The sequence below is a fragment of the Labrus mixtus genome, chromosome 3 (assembly GCF_963584025.1).
Source record: "Labrus mixtus chromosome 3, fLabMix1.1, whole genome shotgun sequence".
Taxonomy (NCBI): domain Eukaryota; kingdom Metazoa; phylum Chordata; class Actinopteri; order Labriformes; family Labridae; genus Labrus; species Labrus mixtus.
In genome coordinates this window covers 26,914,379-26,934,682 of record NC_083614.1, presented here as the reverse complement: position 1 = coordinate 26,934,682, position 20,304 = coordinate 26,914,379, and positions in this window count along the sequence as shown.

Here is a 20,304-nt window from a genome sequence, read left to right as displayed (position 1 = left end):
TAGCTGTGGGAGTGTCACCCACCTAGGGGAGGGGTTACTGCCCTTTGTGATGTCACAAAGGGAAAATCTCCAAACGTCCTGTTTGAGCAGACATTTTCTGAAAAGTGGAGCAGGCAAAAGATGGAGAGGATGGACTTTTCTCATGATTGGGGGGGGGGGGGGGGGGGATTAGACAGACTAGGGACACATAGTATTGTTAGAATTGTTTTTAATTAATTTAGATAGATTATGGTAAAAATTCAACAAATTAAACCTTTAAACTTGACATCATCTGTGTGAGAAAAAAGTCATACATGAGTACGCACACACAAGCAGCTGTTAAGAATATATCAGTTCCAGTCTTATGAGGACTATGAAACAGAGTTATAAGAAGTGCATCCTCAAAGCCTGGATGGTTATATACTGCCCATAACTCTGAGTATAAGCTTTCCTTTCATGGTATAATATAAACATCCGCAAATAGAGTTTGACTTGTGGATAGTCAAGTGTGTCTTGCTCAGCCAAAAAAAAAAAACAGCACAACAGACCTTTGTGATGCGTTTGGCATCACAAGCAGCCGCACAGACGGGGAGGAACACTCATCCTTCATAATTTCTCGAGCTGGGCCCTGCCAGGTATTTAAGAAAGCTTATTCCCTGCCGAGTTGCCCTGCAATTTAATCCGGAGGCCCAGTCAAGCAAGACCGATGAATCTTGTCATCTTCTGAGCGGAGAGAGAGTCGACTGATCTGAACTCTTGAGCTAATGTATTAGATAGTGAGAAGATAAAAAAAAAACTCAATTGAGTTCCCTTTTAGAGTGGATTAAGTGTAGGAGACATGTCTCCAGAGCATCGTCTGTGTAAGTGACTTCCAGAAATCAATTATTCAAGACCTTGTCAGCTGTCAGGGCAGTTACTGCCACCATTAACACATTTCAGGGCAATCAAGTATCAATGAATGTTAAAATGTCCTGTCTCTGACACATTCATGTAAGATTAATTAAGGGTTTTATATTCATATACAACATGTGAGGATTGACCTAAGCTTTATAATGTATCAACACAAGACTTTCATTTAAAAAAAAAACCTTCAACAGAAAGTAGAAAAGCCAGCGCGGAGTGCAATTATTTATATTAATAGACTACTCTCTGTTTTAATTGTACTTTTTGTCAATAGGGACAAGTTTAAAGCTTCAACAGATGACTGGTACTTCAACATTACAGGCAGCTATAATTTACATCATTATGTACAATTTTCCAAACCAAAGTATAACATGATCTTGTCATTAGTGTTTTAGTAATTTGGTTCTATAAATGTCCCTTTTCTTTCAGGAATTTAAAATCAATCAGCATACTCTGAAGCTGGCAAAAGTTGAGCAGCCAACACAATTAACAGCGAGCCTGCAGGATCTGTAAGAGTTACGTTATGGTGAAGTAATACAGACACTTTATAAATCAGTCACCAATGCTGTAACATTTTCCAAGAGTCTGCTTATTGATTGTCACACTGCAAGAAGAGAAAAATCCATAAAACATCTCAAGTTGCATGAAAAACAAGGTCACGAAACAAAGAAGGAAAACAGATGATTTCCAGAAAAGAATCTACAGTTTGCAGTTTTACTGGTGGAACTTGGCACCCGATATCCTTCATAGATTTCCCAAACGATGCTTTTATGATATATTTATGATGTTTATCTTGAATATTTCTTCTATATTTTGTGCTGTCATGTGTGCTTCTTTGATGTGTTTTGTTTATTATGCTATTTGTGCAGCAGGTTCTTCAGGGGGTGATAAAGGTTTATTCTGCTTCATTCATTATGGTAAAGATTTATAGATACTTTAAGGGGTTGTGGTTTACTGTGGGCTGAAACTGAAGTCATCTTCCTCACAAACACTTGGCAACTATGGAGAAATCCCATGAGGACAGGAAGCTTGGGTGTTTGTGTATTGTATCAATAACACATTGATTCTGATGAAAGCTGACACTCATTATTATAAGTGTGTGTGTCCATATAGTGTTATTTTTACTTGCAGAAAGCACACACATTAGGGCTGGTGAGTGTTGGCATGAAATGCATGTGAGGTGAGATAAAAACAAAAAAACACTTCACCATTTAGTACCATGAACAATCTTATATATCGGTATGGGTTCCGTTATTGACGTATGTTTTCGTATCAGATATCGGACTGACGGCCTCAATCCACGTCACTGATCAAGAAAGATGGTTGTGCGCTTTAAACTTTCTCAGTCTCACTTCGAAGACGTTCAGACTGAACTGTAAGAAGCGTCCACAAATAGTCTCCATGACGACATTCAGGTGAGATGGAACCGCTCCTTCTTTATGATCACAAGTATAATTCTTACACTTCAGTTTCAAAGATTTATTTTGAAAACCTGACAGTTGTTGCTGCTTCGTGTTTGTGTGTAAAACCAGCACAAATCAATACAATAACTGGTTTAATTCTGCTTTGTGTAGCCTCACACATAACACCAACAACAACAATAACACTGTTAGTTATGAAATATAAAGTGGGAAAAAAAAGTGGATCGGTGCATCGCTATTTTTTTAGAGATGTTATTTTTGGATTTTTTTAATGTAACCGGAGGATACTTGCCCACCAACTGTGTATGCGTGGTGTTTGTTGATATTGATACCCAGTCAGACAGCTGTAGAGGAAGGATAGTGTTGGAATGCTGCATTTGTGGTGGCAGCCACATCAGAAAAAACAAGTATTCAAGTTGGAAAATGCACTTTAAACTCTGCTCAAATCAGAACAACAAACTCGGACAATCTGAAAAGACTTGCTGACTTTTTGAAAACAAGTCAGGTATGTGAGCGAAAGCAATATTTTTGGAATTATTAGCATACAACCTTGATTGACACTTTGTTAAAGGACTTTACTAACTAATCTGGGTCACTCTGTTAACAGAGACTGGCAGCCAGTCTGGGAGAAAATAACTCTAAAGCTTCAACATTAAGACTTTCCAAAGTGAAATTAGGTGAACACACTGAAGTTTTCAGAAACTGGGACCCTCAAAGGAGCACATGCATGCAGCACTCAGTCTGAGACCCTACGTGAAATACCGCTCGCCCTAGAGCTGTTGGTAGAGTCCGGTTCAGTAAGTCTTTGTGTGATGATGAGCTGGAAATGTTTGATCATGACTGCCATGACGACTGCACAGACCCTCAAAGGAATGATGATCATCTATAAATGATCTTCTTGATTATGTTTCTGACGACTAATTTATGGTCATTTAATAGCTTTCTATCCATTGCACGTGATTTTCTGTTGTTGTCCTAAAAAACATTGGTTCAGATTTTGAATCTTTACATTTCCCCTCCTTTCTGCCCCAGAACTCAAATGTGCTGTTTTTTTCTGCTGTGGTTGTGTGAACCAAATGATTGGGTTAGCGTCGATGATCACGGAGGCCTTGTTAAAGTAACTCACAGATATTCATGTGGTGCGTGGCTTTGCTGAGGGGTATGTAAATGTGCTTTTAACAGCACTTTAGCACTGCATACATTTAAAGTGTTCTCAGAAGAAATGTTCTCGGAGGAAGTGTGAGTGTGTGTTTGTGTGAAAGGGATAGAGAGAAAGGGGGGGTGGGATAATTAAGAGAATGATAACCTAACTTTGAGAGCTCGTGGTGACTTTGCTCTGTGAAAGTTGCAATGTCAAACAAACTTTACCTTCTTAGTTGTTTTTTTTTACAACAAATTTAAAAAGACAGCAACATATTGTGTGTAATGACTCCTTATTTATCTTATATTGATGTCAGTAAAAAACATAAATACAGCCTTTATTTGAAATGGTTTGTTTCAGCTGATGTCTCTTCTAAGGCCCCCTTGCACCCACTTTCTTCTGATTGGCCAACTCAGCCCTCCGGGGAGCAGAACGCCGCAGGGCTTCCAGGGGAGGGCTTTTCTCCAGTGTTGGCAGAAGAGAGCCTCTATGTAAGAGGTTCCCACGCCTTACGCTGAGGCTTAAATCTGTCTTGGAATTCTTGGTTTCATGTCTACTATTGCTTGATTTGCCAGATAAGCCGTTTAGCGCACTCTGCAGACTTACACTGGCATACATACGTTTACCTCATGATCTGAAACTTTGCCAACTTTTAGTCCAGGCGCCCAGCATTGTGTATAAATATGGGGAGTGGGGATCGGATGATGGTCCACTTAAGGAAATTTGGCAAAAGGGAGGATCCCGCCAGAGGCTAATGCTATATGGGGCTCATTGTCCTGGCACATTTTGGGAACTACTGCTTCATATTTTAATATTAATCTAGAGTCATCTTTATAAAAAACTGTAACAGATGACTGGATGGAGTATTGTTATTTTGAATACTACAATCACAAAGTAAGATTAAAAAACCGGTATGATTGATAAATACATTTTTTTGTACAACAGAAAAAAAGGAAAAGAAACGTAAGTCAACTACGCATACTGTAAGCAGTCACACGTTCCCAAAAATCCATTGGAGGATTTTTTTTACAGAACAGTGATGGATTTCTTCCCGGGTTTGGCTCATAACACCTCGGGGCCGCTGACCCCACGCTAACCCCTGCTCAGGCTCCAGCCTCAAACCTCTCTTGTCCCTGCTTGAACCTACAGAGTCATCATTACTCCGGCTGTCAGAGTCCTGTTCTGGGTCCGGTTAATTTCCTCAGAGCTGTTTTTCCCCATCATTCTTTTCTCTGTCACTGGTCGTGTTCACAGGGCGACTTCAAGAGGGCAGGTCCATTGTGTGAGCTCTGTGGCTCATTCTGACTCGACGCAACCATTCCCTGTTGGTTTCTCTCGTCGTGGGCTAAAAGAAAAAACCTCCTCAAGGTCACCTGACTTCTGTTTCTGCATGTCCAAAAACTCGTAAAAAGGCAAGAGGGTTTAATGACGTGCATCAAGCGTAAAATGCGAAGACATGGCAGTCGATATGTCCTTTTATCGACTTTTTCAAAGCCTTCCCATTATGTGTAATGTATGCTTAGTGTTTTAATCTTGTGACAGCTGAATGGCACTTTTGGGTTCTGATGGATGGACAGAAGTTGGCTGGCAGTTTAACAAGCTTCTTTTAAACTTCAGCCCTTTTCTCCTGCTTCACCTGCAGTCTCCTTGTAATGTCAGAACCCTACCTGACCCGGCTCGACTGTGGTGTTTGAGCACATTTTTTAAATAAGACTTGATTCTGACTGGTCAATTACAGCATTCTAAGGGTTGCTATTTTGCTACAGCTCTTTAGGGACGCAGTGATGCAGCTCTTAACACACACACACACACACACACACACACACACACACACACACACCATCATATCAATCTGTGTCTGGTCTGTTTACTGTTTACTCAGATAAAGAAAAGAGACAACATTTATGGCAAAAAAAAACGAGAGGTTAAAAGACACAAATAGCTGTAGACGACAAAAGAGAAATGGACAGAATGATAAAGGAACAAGAAATAAGCCCTAAATGGAAGACTAAATGGGATTTGACTGTGTTTTACAAACTGCTAAATGGAGAAAAAACATTGACAGACTTTTAACTGTGATGAAAAACCCCTGCTGAGCGAGATAAGACCTCCACCCTTCTCACCAGTATACTGCTGAGCCTGTCAGGGTCCGCTTTGCTACCACTCACAGTACATTATCCCCAGAGCGGCAATTAATCCGTTAACCGCTAATTATCTCTGTTTCTAACGTGGATGTTAATTTCTACATCAAATATTTAACTTCAGGTACATTTGCTTTCTGTTAATGTCAGTTTTTTCCCCCTTGAATTCATCTTGCCAACTCAAGCCAGCTGACCTCATTTGCTCCTGACTCTGAGAAGAGACGAGACCCTCTTGTTATCCCTTTTTTCCAACTGATACATCTGTATCATGTGTACTGTAATGCCGACCACGGAGGGGAGAGGAAGAAATTCCAGTTCCTACTCAGGCTCTCATTGGCTGTATAGCCTAGGAAAGTTGAATGAAAGGTCCTGATTGGTCAAATAAGGTGTCAATCGTATAATGAGACTACATTAATTACTACACAGCATACAGTTGAAAATTGGGAACAGCTGCATACTTTTTCAAGCAATCCTTGGATCTTCATGGATGTTATGTGTTGGGATTAAATCCTTTGCTGGATTTTGGAACATGGAGACGCTTGCCAATGCAGAAGAACTGTTTTAGTTTAGAATATTATGATCAGAAGAGTTCAGACGGTACGAAAAATGTTTTTTTTTTGTCAGTTGTCTCCCCAGCCAACAGACCAATTTCCAGACTTCTTCCGCACCGGGACTTGAATCGGCAACCCTCCTCCCTTGATCCGGCAACCCTCCAGTTCGCACCCAAGACTGCCGCCCCATAGCATGGGTGACACTTTCAGACAGCAGTTGAGTAAAAATAACAATGGTAAAGCAAGGTGATAGGGCAGTAAGGGGAGGTGATAAATCTGAAAAGTTTCAATTATCTGTAGACTTTTAATAAATACTTGTGTAATTTAGAGTTTCTAAGTCACCATGGTCTCTTAAGAACTCATATCTCTTGCCATTACATAAAGCTGATGTGTTTTTTGATGATGCAGGTTAGCGTTGACGTTCATTTTAACTTCAGTTAAATATTAGTGGAATTAACTGATAATGGAGATAAAGTCTTTGTCGTCCGAATAACTTGTAACAGTTACATTTCTGGTTAACTGTGCCCACCTACTTATCACTTACTTTATTCATTTCTTGCATCACAGTGTAGCCATCAACCTGAGTACTTACAGTGTGTTTGCCATCCTGTGATCTGTTGATTTTCATCCTCTAAATGCCACAAGTCTGATGCACATTTTTACTGGGCTGGAGCTTCTTGGGGTTGACATTTTTGCTTGGTTATTCACATGATTGTGTTTATTTTTTCGATACAAATCTACAAAGTTGCCTCTGAATCATTTTTTTTTTTTTTTTGACTAAAATGTTTTCAGACAAAACACTGACTGATGATAAATTGGTGAAGCTCATAAACATCAGTCATATGATTTCTGGGATACATGATTATTGATGGAGTGACAGTTGAAATATTTGCTTTGAATGTTATGAAGGAAAACACATGTGCACTTAATCTTCTCTTTACAGGACCATAATGTTACTCTAAGTATCATTTAGAGCTGATTTACCACCATTAAGTTCTAAAATCCTTATTTTGGTGGAACCAATTTGCCCTATTTGTTTTGTTGCCGTAATTACCAAGAGTGCAGTCTTAAACGTCATGCTTACTAATGCAGGCCAGCATTTTGCCATTGACAATTTGTTCCTATATGCAGTGTCTTGACAAAGAATGCAGATTACATGCCCTCTGTTATTGAGAGAGTGTAGCGGTGTGTAAAAACGAAACCCTTTTAAAAAGAGCAGAATTTTCCAAGTCAGTGAGTAGTGCTGCACATTGACTAGAAATTGAAGAAGAGGTTGATTGATTATTTCATTTAATCTCGCTGCCACACCTCCACATATTCCAATTCTCCTCCCTTCTCGTTCAGCTCACAGTCTTTTACACTTCAGCACGGCTTTTATCATCACTGTAAAACACACCGACACCTTCAATTCCTCTTCATATCTGTGGCAAACAATTTCCATCTCCACAGCTTTGTTCTTTCTAATAGGCAATAGAATTGCACTAAACTCCTCAAGCTTCTCCATCTCCATTCTGCTGTGAAGAGTCCATCTATTAGCCTCGCACCTCATTGCTCCCAGGACCTGACCCAGAAACCAGAGGGGGAAAGCAGTGAGAGGCCTCGCAGCATCCACCGCCATTCATTCATTCAGTCAGTGTGCAGGGCTGTGGTGTGCTGGCACCAGTTATTGGCTTTTAGGCAATGTGCCTGCACTGCTTTGTGTTATTGATGAGTATTAAATTATTCCCAGGGACAATGTTTTATGCTTTAGTGCATCACAAGTCAGTTGGCTGTGAGCAATGCTGAGCCACTTTAAAGAGACCACACATCACATTATTCAACAAACTTTGAGTATTGAGCTTTAGTCTAACTAAGCTTTGATTTCCCATCCATTTCTCTTAAAGCCAGAGGGTCAGGTAGCAACACTCAGCAAACACTCTCACTTCAAGAGTTCAGCAGTTTGAAGAAGCTTACATCATCCAACTGTTGAAAAGAGTTGAAGGTGTGCAGCTCCCTTTGTTTCCAAACAGACCTAATGATCAGCAGTGATATGCACTGCAGTGTTTCCCATATAGACAATACCATGGCGGGCTGCCTAAGAATATTCATGGCCGCCCGCCCAAGTATGTTTCCGACCTATTTTTGTTTATTTTTTAAATTTATTCATAAAATTGCAGCGTGCACGAGAGAGTGGAGAAGAGAGAGAGCGCGCAGGAGGGCCTCCATGTCTGTCCAACATAACAAAACTCCCGTTTAAAAAGAGATTCCCTCAAGATAAGACACAGCAAAACCAAGAGAGCAGAATCACATCAGCTTCAGAGAGAGAAAGAGAGAGAGAGAAGGTCCACTGTCCGTACATCCCTCTTGAAAAATCACCGATCGAGGTACCTCGCTCATATCGAAACTGAAGCTTCTCATGGCTTCGTTTTAATAATGCAGTACAGCAAGCAGCTAGCTGTACAGCTATGCTGCTGATGCTGTGCTGAACAGCTATAAATAACGGAATATCGAGTGGAACTTTTCAAAACGCTAGGCGTAGTCGTGTTTGTGAGCGTGAGCGTGCGTGGATAAATTTAGCAGATTAAAGTTGTTTGATGCAAAAACTAAATTAATTTACAGGGAAAACACATTTGATATGAATACAAATCTAATATTAAGATAAGAGTAAAAAGAAAAGTATGTCAATCCCCACACTACATCTTCGAGGTATTGCATTCTGAGATATCTCTGCTAACCGAAAACATTTGACCCTGAAAAATCCTAAATATGTAGAGCTACAATGTGAAATATACATATTATGTAATTTAATTAAAGGGGCAGTATGTAAGATATCTACTGAGTTAAATAAGATTGAAAATAAACTGCTCATTGACTTGTTTACGAAACCACGGTACAATAAAGTGTTTCAGTTCTCTGCAGAAGATGGAGACTTCACATTGTTCAGTGCCTGGTAGGTTTGACACTTTATTCTCCAGAGGTTAACAACATTGAAGGAGAGCCGTATTGAATGCCAGCTTAACAGGAGTGCAATCTGGATTGGTATTTAAAAGATAATAGTGAGCCAAAAACCAATTAGCTTCGTGCTCTGTGGCTGTCCGATGCTCACAGCTGTTGTTAGTGCAATTAAAGGGTCACTCCTGTTGCCAGGTGAGCCTATATGTTTTCAACCAGCCACACTCGTATTGATTCAAAACTAATTATGGAGATAACTGTTGGTGGGGGAGTGGTTCAAATTGTATTTTTTTGACATTTGTCTTTTCATTTTAATTTTTTGCGGCTGTGGCTCAGTTGGTAGAGTCGGTCATCCCTCAACTAAAAGGTTTGTGGTTCGATCCCCAGCTACTGCAGCAAAATGTTTAATTTGTCCTTGGGCAAGAAACTTAACCTCAAGTTGCTCCCGCTGCTTCCTCAGCGGTGTATGAATGTGTATGAATGCGATTAGTTACTCAGCAGCCTCTGCCATCAGTGTGTAAATGTGTAGGTGTGACCTGCGGTGTAAAAGCGCTTTGAGTAGTCAGAAGACTAGAAAATAAATATACAAGCTAAGGCCATTTACCATTATTGAGATTACTTATTTATCTGTCATCATAACAAAACTAATATGGAGGACGGATAACAATCGTATTGTTTTCAGTGTGTCTCTTCCTTGATACAGTTTAAGTTATTTGTTTGTCACATGCTCAACTATTACATTTTGGCAGACATTGGAAATGAAAAATGAAGCGAAATATAAAATGTTCGTCTAAGACAGAAACTGCAAAGACCTTAAAAAAATATGTATTAAAAATAATTAATTCCCTTACCAAGTAGACCTACGTACAAATGTACAATAAATATTTGCACTCAACCATTTTCCAAAATTGCACCAATCTTCAGGGAAGTTTACAGAAACATAATTGTTGGTGTTTGGAATGGGATGGAAGCTGTTTTCTGAAACTTTATTTTGTACTTACATTTATGTCCATGACACAAGGTCCTAAATCACATACTGAGAAGGCTATTGGGGATTTGTGTTTGACCGACCGGAGGACCACATCCGCTGTACCAAGGAGCGCACACACAAACTACTAGGCCACCGGCACCCCTGAAGCTTTGATCTTTAATCAGGAAAATACAAATATAGGCTTACATCCATTCCCAGCACCGGGATTTAATTTGATGGAAAAGCACAAAACATGATCTGCAAAATTGGCTCCATATGAAAAATAAACCTTGCTCGGAGTGATTTTGAAGACAAGAGAGAATTCAAGACTTCAGGAACTTTTAATCAACCTGTTCAGCTCCAGTGAGATTGAGATGTGCATGTTATTCTGTGGCCCCCAAAGAGTGAAATCAGTAAGACAGAAAAAAAAAAAAGGCTCCAAGTTGAAGCCTGTGAAAGCAACTTTCAGAGCTGCCAGACAGAACAGAGAGTGAACCTCTTCTGTTTTTCGACAGTGTGCCGGACAGTCCATCATTAACCAGCAGACAGCTTAATTAAAGGAATAAGATCTCGGGGATGCAGCTTGACATTCTAACTGCTCTTAATCGCGTCTTCTTCGGCGGCGTGATTAAAAGAGGAACTAAGGTTATTACCGGGTCATTATAAAGGATAAAACGGTAGCTGAGTGACTCCTCGGCTCACATATCTCACCACGGCTTCAATACATCACGTCTTACTGTGGGTGGACTACAAAGCATTCTTCAATGTTAAGGTGTCTTTTCTTTTTAACTATTCAACTTCGATCTCTGCCGTGACAGAGTTGACAGAGTTGTCTTAAAATAGGTTTCAAGCATTCCCTTTTCTCTGACGTTTCTTACAGGTTGTGCCGGCTCCACTGTGCTGTTCCTTTCTGTCTTTATGGCTCATCCACCTCCACACAGAACATAAATACACTTGTTCACAGGTACCCATCCAAACATAGATAACTGAAAAGAGAGAGAAGGGAGAAAGTCTTATTCATCAACTGTGAATCACCATTGTTGTTATGTTATGTTTTCAAAAGAAACTGAAACATCTGATGGATAATACATTTTTCATTCTTTCATACTGTTTACACCCAGACCTGTTTTTGCGTCTTATCCCCAATTCCTTCATACTCTTCAGCCGTCAGCGCCACGGTTTTGCTCCGTCGAAAGGTGCGGGCCCTGCGCCACTGGATCTGTTTCTGGAACGTGAGCTCAGCCATGGTCAGCTGTACACACAGGTTCACAAGATCACAGGAGTACTATAAGATCACGCAGGAATAAAGAGAAAAACGTGCAAACGACATGTTGCTTTGTCTTTCTAAAGACGATTTGTTGTTCATTCGGTGCCTGTTTTCAGATAATGTTGACAAAGTGTTGAAAAATACGATCGCGAGTCCGTATAGTTTGTTTTATTTTGAAATTGACCGGACGCTCCTTGTCCTTGTCTGACTTCCTGTCCAGGTTGTTATATTCTGTCTAGCTTGACGCGTGTCATTGCCTACCCTCTCTCTCCCTGATTTTATACTCTATCCACTGTCCTATCTCTCCATTAAAGGCAGAGAAGCCCCAAAATGAATCTTTAAAAAACAAAGAAAATACTTGCAGTGTATTTGAAACGGAACAGAGTGACGCTGCTGGCACGCTCTGAAGACGAACCGCGACGCTCGCTGTGGAAACACAGTGATTGACTAGAGTGGCAGCGTGCTACGGTGTAGTGGACTGCGGCGCCCACAGAGTACGTGGAAATTGCGGGTTAGAAAGAGGACTAAAGCGTTCAACACACACCAAACCACTTTTACATTTCTCTGCTTTTTAACTTGCCCAACTAAAGTCCTGCCAGTTTTACTCTGTGCATATCTTTTCACATTTTTACATGCATTTGACATCCTCCCTCGCAGATGTACTCACACCCACGCACACGCCGGGACCAGCTGGCACATTAACAGTAGCAGGACTGTCCGTAATGATTTCACCTGTCAAGTGTGATCGTGCTGCGTGAAGCTGCACACAGCAGAGCGCGATGGCCACCGGGAGTTTCAAGTCAGCTCTGACAAATGGCCAAGGCTGGCAGTGGATCAGCAGAGTTTGGAGGCTGTCTGACTTATCACTCCAACAGCAGACACTATTTCAGCCACAGGGTCTGTCTGCAGGCTGCTGTACTCTCTCTGTCGTCCCACTCACTCATACTGTATTCCTACTCTGTCAGCTTGTTTCTCTTCCTCTCCGTAACTTGTGATTCCAAACTGAAGCCTAAGATGCTTTATCAGCAAAGCCTTTCAAACATTAACAATACTGCAAAAGATGTCAACTTTTAATAAACGTATTGAGGGAGGGAAGACTGAACATGCTTGCCTTTTTCTTCTGTGACACTCAGCTTCGCATTCATGCACTTTCACACATTTACATTTGCAGCTGCTCGAGCAGAACCGTCTCATAGGAGTCGTCTTTTTCTCTGTCCCTGGAACCTGAACTGATCCTGTCAAGACCCACTCTTGTCATAAAATTCAGTTTGATTTGGTTTCTTTTTCTAATACAGACATCAGAATTGGGTGATATTCAGCACATTTCTTGACTGATTAAATTTCATGGCTATGCACTGCAAGTAACTTTATTATAAGAAAGGATGTTTTATGTTAGACAGTATGCTATGTCTCTGGGACTGCAGCCATGGCTGCAGGCTATTGGGTACGATTCACTTTATTCTTTGGTCTAGGGAATCAGTCATCGTGTGTCCCTGTGTGTGCAATTTTATCAAACAAGCTGTAGGAAAAAAAAAACTCCCAACACACGCATATTTTGGGGACCTACAGGGACTTACATTGTGGGACACTGACAAGGTCAATCAAGGTTAATTACATTTTAAGGCTTACAGATTTGAGAATTTTTTATTCCTGCAAAATGCACAAATTCATTATTTAACCGAGAAGTGTTGGTAACAGTGCTATGAAGCTAGTTTCAGCACCAGGTTGGCTAAGCTAAGCACCAAAAGTTGTTTAATGGGTCAAAAATCCAATATAATAAAATCTATGTATTTGTTAAAACGTGAGTCAATCTTGAATTTAAAGTTGGAAAAAGCAAGCTAAAGCTACTTAATTAGCACCAAGTATAAACTTAAGCAGCATGATAACTTGGCATTTGTTGACCTCTAACTCCTTCCTACTGCATTAACAAAATTACAGATTAAAGGAGATCTAATATACTCACTTTCACGATTAATGATGTCATTCTGGGACACCTTTAGATTAATGTTGCAAGATGTGCAGCTCAAAAACCTCTTTATTTATCTCATAATGGCACCAATAAAAATCCTCGTTTCAGCTTCTACCTGAAACGGTTCATTTCAGCTGATGTCTCTTTAAGGCCCCCCTCGCCACGTGCCCACTTCACTCCGATTGGCCATCTCTGTTTGCAGTCACATGGGAATTTGAGTGAGCTTCCAGGTGGGCGTGTCCTTGAAAGAGCTAACGGGGACTCCGCGCCGGCAAAGTCTTGCGAAGTTCCTGTAACGACTCGTTCAGAGCAGCAGGGATCCACATCCGGGGAGTACGCCAACAACTGTGTGTCTTCAGTTTTTAAAAAAAACGTTATTGAGGTTTAGTGTAGACATCCAGCATTGTAACATTATATGCATACTGTTACAAATTAGCTGGGTCTGCAGCTTCCTTAGCTGCATTGGAGCCAGTGAGCCAGGTGCTCGTCATTGGCCTAACGACCCCCCCCCCCCCTTCTCCACTCACTCTGCAGGTCACATTTTTAATTAAACACACCAATCAGGAAGACCTCAGGGTTGTCACAATACATTTAAATATGGATCACCAGAATAGATCTCCTTTAACATTGGGAAAAATACATGTTGAAGCTTGGATTAGCATTCTGTGCTAACTGTGCCTCAGGTAATGTCACATACTGAGAGGGTAAGCCAGCAGGGCTTCCTCATCTGATGTTGGATACTGAGTGTATTAAATGGAAAGCCTCCTTTCTACAGTCACAGTGGTCTGCATGTGAGTGTCTTTCTAATTGCTGAGCAGTTATAAGTGCCCAATCTTTCTGCATAATACTTCTGCTACCATGTAAGCAGTAAAGCCACTTTCCCCTCTCTGGGTTTCCGTTGTTGTGGATTTGTGTGACTGGCATCGTAGTGGTAAAGACAGACACACAAATTAAGTCATGTTCAGCTGTTACTTTTAACGTAAACTTACCTGGAAAGACTAAAACAGACATGGCAAGAATGAACTCAGCGTCACACACATGTTTATTTGGAGGCAGGAGTCTCAATCTGTTGTACTGAAAAAAGTGCATGTTTTCTTCTCTGTTTGCTGCTCTGTCTATTCTCAGTCTGTCTCTGTCCTTTTTGTGCCTTCTCTCCTCCTCTCAGCCTCTCTCTTTGTCACGCTCGGTCTCTATCACTCGGTGGCTCATGAGAATTTTTCATCACAATACTTGCGCGGCTTTTCTTATGTACAAACAGCACAAAGATTTCAGGCCTCTTTTTGCATGAGGGGCTATTCAGGGAACGCTAGATGCTTTCCATTGTTGCTGACGTAAGAAAGGTAAACCAGGTTGCATAAAGCATGTTGTTCATGAAAGAATGACATCAATCCTTCAGTGAGCTACCTTGTAGAAACTACTACATGGGTAGAATAGTATACTGCCCTACAAAGGCAAAATACCTGAACACTTCCTGTTTGCGGTTACACTTTCACAGTGGCGATTCCACAGAAATGAGGTCTTTTCGACTTCAGGGGGAAAGCCAAATCTTGAGCGCTGTCGACGTTGTCAGCTGGCTGCTCTTGCGTTTGTTCTGTTTTGCTGCGAAAAATAACGAGAAAAAGAATATTGGTGAAAACCTGGCTGAGAAGTTGTGTTTATGTTTGCGGCCATGTTTGTGAGCTGTAACAGTATGCACAGTCCATTTTGGTGACACTCCCTTGTCTGCACACTCTCATTGGCTATTGCGAGTATCATGTCGGAGGCAGCCTGATCTGTTTGATATTTATGATTCCAGATCGGGAAGTCCCCGGACTCATCAAGAGCAGTAAAATTATGGTATTGTCACCACACACTTGTGACAAGACTTGAATCGGTCCATGCTGCTCCGATTGTCTTGGGGTGCAAAAACTATTACCCTAACCCTAACCATTATCAATTCTCCAAACTAAGTACTTTTGGTTTCCCGAACAAGCCAATCTGCAAATATTTCCCAATGTGCACCAAGTGTTAGTCTGGTTCAAAAGGTCTAACTTTCAGGCTGATGGGCTGTTATTTCTGAAATGCTCCTGTGGGTTGAAAAGTAGAAATGAAAACATCTAAAGTTATAAGCACTTTCCCCTACACAAAAAAAATAAAAAAAATATATCAAGCACAAGTTTTTTTATTTGTTTTCTTGCCTGGAAATGCTTCTCTTTTGTGTATGAAGGGATGGACACGAGCTGTGTCCAACGCGGCTCTAGGTTTAGGGAACAACAAAAACTTTGAAAAGCTAAATACAGTAAGTGGTGTTGATTATTGTTGCAAGTGCGGTCTCTTTAAAACATGTCACCATGTCCACCCATTATAACTTAAATCTTACATTGGGAAAGTCTGGGAAATTATTAGGGATTTCTGTCACCCCCTAGTGGTCAAAATTCTAATAATGCAGCTTTAAGACGCTAAAAGAAATATTTAAATATAAAATGGTGGTTAAGGTCCATGGAAACTTTAAGTTATAGTTAAAAAAAATAAAATATATATATATCTTCATAATACAACAAAAATGAGCTAGAGCTTACTGAAAACATCTTCTTACTAATGTGTATTTTCACTGGCGATTATTGTGTGGCTACATAGTTTTTTGCCTCAAGCTGGCCCCATGTCTTGTATCATTAACACATTGTTAATTTATGCATTCTCTGAGATCTTGTTCTCCATTACAAGGTCATGTACAGGAGGGGGCTTCCCAGGGTGCATTGCACTAATGGCAGTAAAAACACCTGGACTGACTCAATTACACGGGTTAACATATTCATCACTAACACCCCTGCGGGCTGGTTGGAGTTCAAACCCAGCTGACCTGCATGTGGGAGGAGACACATGTGAACAAAGGACAAAGATACACTCCACACAGAAAGCACAGTCAGAATAGAAAGAAAGCCCTTACCCTCTTAATGCGAGGCCACTACCCGCTGAGCCACCATGCCACCAATCAATAAGTCATTACCTCATTAATTTTGAGACATTTTAATTCCAATCATAAACAAATGAGTCCACTGCCAAGAGGATTAGCAGCCTCTGCATGCTTCTATGATTTGTTTTGTGTGCTATACCGGGTCAGAACTGGCAGAAAATCTCCTGGCTTGCATAATGCACACTAGCTGCTATAAAAAACAAAAAAAACAAGCAGAGGACACTATTTATTCAGCTCAAATGGAGCTAAAGCTATTAGAGTTTCTGGCAAGTGTCGCACGAGAAAGGTGGACAGAGAAGTCATCTCGAGCATGTTTATCCCTTCAGTCAAACAAAGAATACACAGAGCTACACGTTGTTGAGCGATGCCTGGCAGGAGAAAGAAACACTTTGAAACATGAGCTGACAAGTGAGTTTGTGTTTGTGTTTTCTTGTAAATTTCCTACCAACATTAATACTGGACTGAAATCAAGCCTACCAGAGTTTTTCTTATAGGTCCTGATTCACTCCGAATGGATTGCGGGCCGGCCACTAATAGCTCCATCATTTGCTCCCACTATCAGCTCCGTCTCAAGGTCTAATTCAGATGCATGAAGTGTTAATGATATTCAGGTGCAAACGCCAAAGACGTTTTCCTCCCCCATGCAGTTTTGTGTCCATTTGTGCAAATGACAAACTGAAACAACTAAATAGTCCTTTTTCACACCAAAAAACATTATATTTTGTACGGATTCCTTTGGCCTTGATAACAGCTTGCATTCTTGCTGGCATTGTTTTTATGTCTCTTATGTCCCACAGACTTACTTTTGTGCGATCAATCTTTGAATCTACTAAATTCAGACCAGTTTGCTTTTTCATGGTCAGATCGTCTCTGCACAGCTTTGAAGTATGCTTGGGGTCATTGTCTTGTTGGTATATGAACCCAATTTCAAACTGAATTCTGCTTTTAATACCCAAATTTGAGCCAGCTCACTGGGCTTCTCTGAGAAGTCAGAAACTAATCAAGCGTAACATTCAGCCACTAAAACACATTTTTCTGTTCAGGAATGAAAGTAAATAACTATCTTAATCAATGAATAATAATGTGCTTTACTATTATTTTTATTTTTTTTGTAAGACATTCCATTTGAAAATTCATGGATAACAATAATAATGATATTTAAGCATTAAAATGTAATTTTGGTTAAAGAGCTTCTACATACTGATGTATTAACCCTTACAGAAACATAAAAAAATGATTTTGGTGATTACCAATGCTGTTAATTTAGGGCAGCTGTGGCATAAGTGGTGGTCTAATAAATGTGTTACGCACTGTATGTGCATGGCTTTACATTCTTTAGTCAGTCAGCTTAAGACACCTTTTTGACTATTATTTAAATATATAACATTATTTTGCCAGCTTGTTGCATTGTTTGCTATTTCGTCCCCCCTTGATGGCCATAATGTGTACTTGTCTACCTCTTTACTCATGGACTCTCCCATAGTTGGGTGTGGTTGGGGTGATTATTGCTTGTCAACATAAGGTAAGCAGAAACTGTAAGTCTGTGTGAGTCAGCTTGTATCAACTGTTCACACTTCTCTTTTCCTCTTGAAAAAAAAAAATGGATTCACTCCAGAGATGGTCTGAGTCTGTCCGCTGTCCATAGTGAATCTAACAGCCTTCATAAGGACACAGAAAGCAAAGTGCTGTGACCGTTGTGGTCTTAATGAGAAAGACAACAGAATCCAAGGTCGGAGTAGATTAGATGAAGAGTCAGTCCGAGCCGGTTTAACTTTGATGCATGTTCACCTGTAGAGCTGACAGCTGTCAGGATCAAAGTGGGACGGAGCCAATGGAGCATGAAACTTCATCCTTTCAGGGAACTAAAGAGTGGAGAGAAGAAACTCAGGCTTTAAGAGACCATCATGAGAGGAAATAATTAAATAAAAACCCTGCACGAGCCACTGATTTTAACTTTAAGGTTCTATGCTATACGTTTTACCAAATGTCGCCTGTATAGGACGAATAATAATCTGCTGAACCTGTTGTTTTGTGAAGGATCTAAAGGTTGGGTTTAAGTGCCTCGGTGCTAAATGAGCGACCCATTCTCTTCACAGAGCCTGGTTTACTTCAGATTAAGACCCTGTTCATCAGTCTCTCTCAGGAAGGTGTGGGCGACCAGGAGTGAACATCAGGCTCCGAACATTGCAATCCTCAGACAAACACTTCAATTCAGAGCTCTTAAAATCTTTGTTTTAGGCTAGTCATTTCGACAACAACAAGGGCAACAGATGTTTTCTTTGTGTACAGATTTCGCAAGGGCACAAAACACAACACTCCTCCATATGGTAAACACGATGTGCTCAGCTCTTAAATTCAGGCAAAGAGTCTGGAAGGAGGGCGGTGTGTTTTTCAACCCTTTCTCCTTCATCTGTCACATTACTCTGCATCTCATCCTAGCCTCTTTGTTTTGAGATTCGTGTTGCCACCTGAGCTGAAAACTTAATGTGTGCTCTGATACATGGAAGGGAGTGATAACCACACAGTGCACACTTTAGATTGACACCTGTCACAAATAATAGTAACTGAACCTCGTTCTTTGCACATGTTCCGAGAAGCTTTGCGCATAAATTTAAATAAAGCTTCAAGGTTAAAATATGATGGAGATGCCAAAATCTGCAGTTCCTCAAATGGCTACTTGCGGCTGGTTCTTAAAGTGAGTTTATCCCATAGACTGTAAATATTAATGGACGAAGCCTGAGTGACGTCACCCGTCACTGTTCCTGCAGGGGGCTTCCGAGGCTCATCGGCAGCAGCCGCCATGTTGGAAATCCTGTCTCAGTCTAAGTTTCAGTCAACCTAACGACAGACTGAGAGCTGGTGCTGAAAGCTGGTGTTTGCCAAGCTTAGCAAAATCCAATCGTCATCGTTTACAGACGGCCAAATTCAACCCATAATGCACTGTATTTTGGTTCACTTCCCTTGTTTGGACTGGAATGCGGTCTCACCTACGGCGAACTGAACTGCACTTGGACGCGAACAGAGACCCACGTTTTTAAGCCGACCAGACTTCGGTTCTTTGGTGCGCACCAGGGTTCGTTTGAGCATTCACATCGCAACACTGCGCCCGCCTGTCAATCAGGTCATCTAACTATGCATACCTCGTATCGTTCATAAAATCTAAAACAGATGAGTTACTAAAGGGGGGTCCATGAGGACAACAAATCCGAGCAATGTTGTTTCTTGTACCAGGCTGTAAACATGTAATTAATGCTGTAAAAACTTGGCTTTTTTGAATGGGTGTGTATGTGTATGTAACTTCTAGTGCTTTAGCAGCCAGCCTCAAGCGTATCCTCGACAGACTGCAAGATTTTTGCACTTCCTCATTGGCTTCATTTTTCAACACCGGAGGTTGCAGCTTTGGTCTGTCCCCTTTGGACCCATATTTACTAAAGGTTTAAGCATGTCTGCAACCTTCCTTATAGAAGTCTCTTTAGCACATTTATCGCCACATGGTGTGATGATGGGCTGATTATTGAGATGACTTCAAGTAAGTAGGGTTCAAGTAAGGTTGTCAAAATGTCCAATACTTTAATATACGATACCATGTCCTTTAAAACTTCAATAGTCATAGAATATAGATAGTGCAAATATGACCTTGTGGTACTTGTTTTGACCCACTAATCTTTCCATTAAGAAAATGTAGTGCTGAAATTGACTTGATGATCAAACAGGCCTCTTTTGCTGGATGTATTTTCAAAGCTTTGTAGTAATTCCAGTTTGTGTTTCCTCTTTTTTTCATCTCAGAGACTGAGGAAGCAGCCTTTGTCCCTTCCAGCCCGTCTGTCTGTCTGTCTCTAAGAACGCAATTTAATGAGTAATATTTGATGTAGGCTACATGCTTGTAAGATCTCCTAAATGATTTAAAAATGAGAACCCAAATACAGAAATGCTTTGGCAACACTTTAGATATCTAAGATCTGACTTCAAAACTCTTTTAAAGTGCCTGTGACCGACTTTAATCTACAAACTTCAAACAAACACATGTGTGTTGATGGGTAAAGACTTGTGCTTTAAAGTCAGATAATTAATCATCCCA